Below are 5,778 nucleotides of genomic sequence, written 5' to 3'. Positions count from 1 at the left end.
TTCTTCTTGTTCTTGTTTTGAATATATGCAGTTTTTGTGCATTTTTGTTTTTGTTTTAAAAATCACAGATTCAGTATTAGGTAAATTCATCATTGTCAATAAGCTATTGATGATGATTATTTTTTCATAATAAGCATTTTTGTCTGAATAATCTTTGAGCTTTGAAACCAGCCTATAGTTTAAAAAGGTATATTTTACAAAAGGCTGACAAAAAAGTCAGTGAGCATAGATTAATAATATTTGTGATTTTTAAAAATATTTTGTAATATAAAGTGATTTTTAACATTATAAAAAGTATTTTAAAAAATTATTAGTCATTTTATGAATAAGCATATGTACACACTTCTATAGATGTCTATATTTTTAAATGTATTTTTCTCATATATTAATATTTCTCCCATTTTTGTAGCTATTGTTGCATCTACATTTTATTTTACAATTTACAATAATTCTGAAAGTCAACCCAAATTGTAAACATTGCAATTTATTTAAATGTTTGTTTTAATTTAAGTATAAATAAATACACCTTCATAAGTCCATTTATTTATTTTTAAATAAAATAAAAAAAAATTACAATTGAAAAATTATTAATTTTAATAGCTTAGTTTAAGCCAGGACTAGGTGTTAGTTAAATTAGGATATTTAAGCAGCTTTTATGTAAATGCCTTAGAAATAAACACTACAGGTGTGCATCTTGAGACAAAATACTGGCACTGACATAATTAAAGATATGTCAGTGCAAGTTATTTTCAGTAGAGATTGCTAAAACATGTTAAAACATAACCCATTTTAGTCTGGGACTAGCCTTAAGCCTTGTTTGTGAAACTAGGGGGAAAATGTATTTACAATTGAAAAACTATTAAAAAATATTTTAAAATGTGTAAACATTGTATTTTTTTTTTTATTCAAATTTATCTCATTCTCAATAGTTAAGTTTGCAAAAGTGTGTGTGTGTGTGTGTGTGTGTGCGCGCGCGTGTGTGTGTGTGTGTGTGCGCGCGCGTGTGTGTGTGCGCGCGTGTGTGTGTGTGCGTGTGAGTGAGTGAGTGAGTGAGTGAGTGTGTGTAAGTGAGTGAGAGTATGTGTGTGTGTAAGTGAGAGCGTGTGTGTAAGTGAGAGCGTGTGTGTAAGTGAGTGAGAGTATGTGTGTGTGTGTAAGTGAGAGTGTGTGTGTAAGTGAGTGAGAGTGACACCATGGACCACAAAACCAGTCATAAGGGTCAGTTTTTTTTAAACTGAGATTTATACATCACCTGAAAGCTAAATAAGCTTTCCTTATAGAACAATATTTGGCCATGATACAACTATTTGAAAATCTGGAACTTGAGGGTGCAAAAAAAAAAAAAAATCTAAATATTGAGAAAATCGCCTTTAAAGTTGTCCAAATGAAGTTATTAGCAATGCATATTACTAATAAAAAAGTTTCTATTGTACGAATATACCCGTGCTACTATGGTCCTGGGTGTCACACACACACATATAGTTTGTACGTCTATTTGTCTCAGTGTCTCTTGCTGTCACACACTCAGGGGATTGTTATCAGCTCGGCTCTCACGGCAGTCCAGTATGTGCCACACACCGCTGGGTCACGCTTCCGTAACTGCGCGCAGAAGCACAAAGGCGTTTTTTCTACTCCACTCGCCTGTTCCGGTACCGTTTTTTATCAGGTCTTCATTTAGCTGGTGAAAGCCCAGACTGGGGCTCATGCGGGACGTGGCGGTGCAGAACGGAGTGAAAGACCAGAAGAGAGTCGCTCCCTCCCTCTAGACCGAGGGAATAAAAGCCCGTGACCGGAGAGCTCGAGACTGTCGGCCTTTGTGCTCTCGCACCGGTGTAATGTACAGCCCCTCATTTTAAGAGCAGCTACAGGTGCATCGGGGGAATGAGACTATAGAAGGTCGTCTCGCATTAAGAGTGAGAGACAGGGGGCCGCCTTGGGACAGCAGATGTGTCGACTAACAGTAACCCAGCTAACAAAATATGTTCTGAGAGCGTTTTGCTAACGTTACCATTAAGTTCTGAATGTTCTCTGAATGTTCAGAAGGGTCTTTTTTTCAACTTGGTTATTAGGGGAAAGGGAAGTGTTGTGTGGCCAAGTATGGTGATCCATACTCTGAATTTATGCTCTGCATTTAACCCATCCAAGTGTACACTCAGTAGTGAACATACACCCGGAGCAGTGGGCAGCCAATGTGAACATTTAAAGGAACATTCCATTTTAGAATTTTGCAAACATTATGGGAATGTTAGCCTACTTTTGAATGTTTTTTTTTTTTCAATGTTCTCTGAACATGGTTCATGGGACGTTTTTTTTCTGAAATGTTTTAGCTGAACATCTCTCTAAGTCATTCCCCAGCTAATAAAAATATGTTCTAAGAAAATTTTGGTAACATTCCCATGTTATTTCTTAATGTTCTCTGAACGTTAAAAACGTACATTTTTTTAAATGTTTAAAAAAATTGGTTATGTGAATGCTAAGGGAACATTCCATCATATCATTTTTATAGTAGTAACATTTAAAAAAAATTTAGACAACCGTCCAGCTAAAATGTTTTAGAAATAAACAGTCCATGAAAGATGCATAAATAACGTTTTTTTGGGCTAAGGTTTTGAGAACATTGTTAAAGACCAGAGGCCTGTTGCACAAAGCTGGTGTCCTGACATTTACCCGTCAGATTTCCTACAAGGGCTTACTTATTTCGTCCTTTTTCTCACGCTGAACAACAATATTTAATGTATCTGCATTACTGTAAGGGTAGGTTTAAGGTTGTGGTAGGTGTAGGTGTAGACATTAATAAATCATAATTTAACAGGTAGCATTTTTTGTTGTCGAATTGTACTACCTACTGTTTTAATGGGAGGTAGCAAACTCTGACAGGGTAGCACAAATCGACTGAACACCGGTATGTGTTATAACCAGGTAGGTTTGCGTTTAGTTTGAGTTTTCAGGCTCAAGAAGGTGGGTTGGTTTTGAGCGGGTTTTGTCACCATGGTAACTTACGCTTCAGGGCTACCCTGCTCCAGAGAAGGTTTTATTCTGGGTTTGAGATCGCTAACCCAAACTGGACCAATCAGCTGTGAGTAAAGTGACATATATTAAATAATAATTTAATTAATTACTAAGCCATTAATAATAATTAAGAATTAAGCCACTCCCCCATTTATCTCGCTTTAAATGCAAGCAGTTTAGAGTAGAAGAAATTCAGGGACAAAATTGCCTGAATTTTAGAGGCAAAATTGCCTTTTGCTTTATTATATTTATATTATATGAATTATAATTATTCATAATTATATAAAAAAAATTATATGAGCTGGCAATTATTTGCATTTGAATTAATTTAAATATATACATTGCCTATAAAAAAGTTTCAATACATAAATCTTTTAAAATGACTAAACTTATTTTCTTTTGAGTTCTTTGTGAAAGTATATTCTTTTGCATAGTCAAATATTTTCTTTCTGCTGCCTGCTCAAACGTTTATTCATGCCTTTAATTTCTATTTTTAATAACGACATTTCACATTTTTAACAGAGAAGTGAATTGCGCTGACTCTCATGAGAAGTGAATCAAACTGATGCTCTCCACGTTCTGTGTGATTGGCTGTTTGCTGCACGTGTCACACTCAGAGTTGTGCACACCCTCCAGAGTCAATCACAAAAAAACTCAAAGTTTGTTCATCTAGCGTCATGCAACAGGCCACAGATAACACTGAACAAATGTTCTATTAATGTTACTGGAAGAACGTTTGTTCATAACTTTGAGAGAACCTTTCCAGAACATTAGCCAAAGTTCTGAGATCATTCCCTGATAGCTGGGAATATCCTGTGATGCAGACTACTTTACTTTGTCAAATTTTGCTGTTTTGAATTGAAAATATATAGGATAAATCATGTACGTGATTCATGTTCATAACTGAATGTTACGAGACAAGAAACATTTTGCCATTTCATGTTTTCAACATATTAAGCATAGATTTAGAGCTTCAATAAGGCTTTTGTTGTCTGTTTGAAATGCAGACTCTCTTTTAATTCTACGTAGAATGATCTTGGTTTCTTAATTTTGGGTTCAGGAGAAAATGCAAGGTTGATTTAAAGACGTTTGTCCCATTTTAATAGTACTGGCTCTTTGATCCAGTGGAAAACCCCACAGTCAAACATAAGCTAGCAGGAAGTGCAGGCCTCATGTTATCTTTAGCAGAAGACCCAGGGGGGAAAAAATCAAGCATTATATATGAAGTATGAACACATGTCGTACAGATGACAATGATGAGTCACAATCAGAGTCGCACTGGTGATCCAGCATGCGATTGTGAACGTAAACGCTTGGCTGAGTATCATTCGCTCAAATGCTGCTGTCTTTTATTGCCTCTGATATTGTTTCGTCTCCCGCTGCTCATATGAGTGACTCATAATGTGATGATACAGATTATAGACATGGAGTCTGTGAACAGATGCATGGCAACACTGTTAGTGCTTGTTTTCATGCTAACTAGTCTAGTGTTCTTGGTTTTGCATAATGCCGCTAGTGATTGTGTCGCTGATATCAGTAGATAAGAGATGCACTCATAATATACTGTCTTCTAAGCCACTTTTTGTAATGTCCATGCAGTGCTTTCTGAAGCTCAGCTGTTTGAGATTGATTCCCAATGAACGTTTGTACTGATTAGATGGTCTAAGCTGGTTTAAGCTGGTCTCAGAGGTAAAAAAAAAAAAAGCACCAAACTCCTATGAAACTATCAAAACTAACTAGCTTGACAGGCCTTTGGCTGGTCTAAGCAGCCTCTTTCCTGAATTTATGACGCATATGGAGTTTGTACATTTTGTATTTATTTTAGTGCTGTTAGTAGAGTATGTTAATTTAGAGTGATTCATTCTAAGAAAATAATGTTATAAAAAATGATGCAATTAATCATGACAACTCGACTGTCCTCCCAGCAGGGCAATTCAAGCCTGAAGAACCGCTGGCATGTTTTGGGGAAATTAATCGCTGTGGAGCGCAAGGTCAGTCAAAGGCATATTTTCAGTGATATGAAAATGAAACAAACTATAAATTGCATTCTAAAGCCACTATGTAAATGGTAATGTCCATTTAGTGTTTTCTATAGATCAGATGATAAAAAAAACCAAGGGATTGATTCCCAAGAAAAGTACTGTTCAGATTTTTCAGCTTGGATTGTAAATCACTTTGGTTACAGTCGTCTGCTAAATGCATTTTTATTCAGTATATGATGTCATTAAATGGATTAATTGATTTTAAGTCAAATTATTTAATATTTTAATACAATTAATTATTTTAATCCTTTTTGATCGGCTTTTATTTGGTGTTTTTTTGAGGGGAGATGTTGATATCTGATTCATTTGAATTAATTAGTCAGCATATCATGTAATCACCCGATTTTAAATCAAATTATTATGACAATTTTTCTTTTTATTATATTTTGAATCATCTTTACTGATTTTTTTTTTTTTTTTTTTCATATGCCACAATAATGTTATTGCTTTAAATATATTTAGTTTAGGGGCTTTTGTGAAATCTTAACATTTCTAATTGATTTTTATTTAATTTATATATTTAAATATGTTTTTAATTTATTTTCATCTGACAATGATATAAAGCATTTTGGGGGGCTTTTGTGGGGAAATCATGATATATGCTTTTGATTTTGATTAATTAATCATCATATCAGGTAATGAATTTAATTTATGCATAAACAGGATGTTCAGTTTAAACAAAAATCCCAAAACATGCAGAATCGCCATGCTGACTGCAGTTTCCAAA

The sequence above is a fragment of the Barbus barbus genome, assembly GCF_936440315.1.
Source record: "Barbus barbus genome assembly, chromosome: 1".
Classification (NCBI taxonomy): Eukaryota; Metazoa; Chordata; class Actinopteri; order Cypriniformes; family Cyprinidae; genus Barbus; species Barbus barbus.
This window is presented reverse-complemented; position numbering follows the sequence as displayed.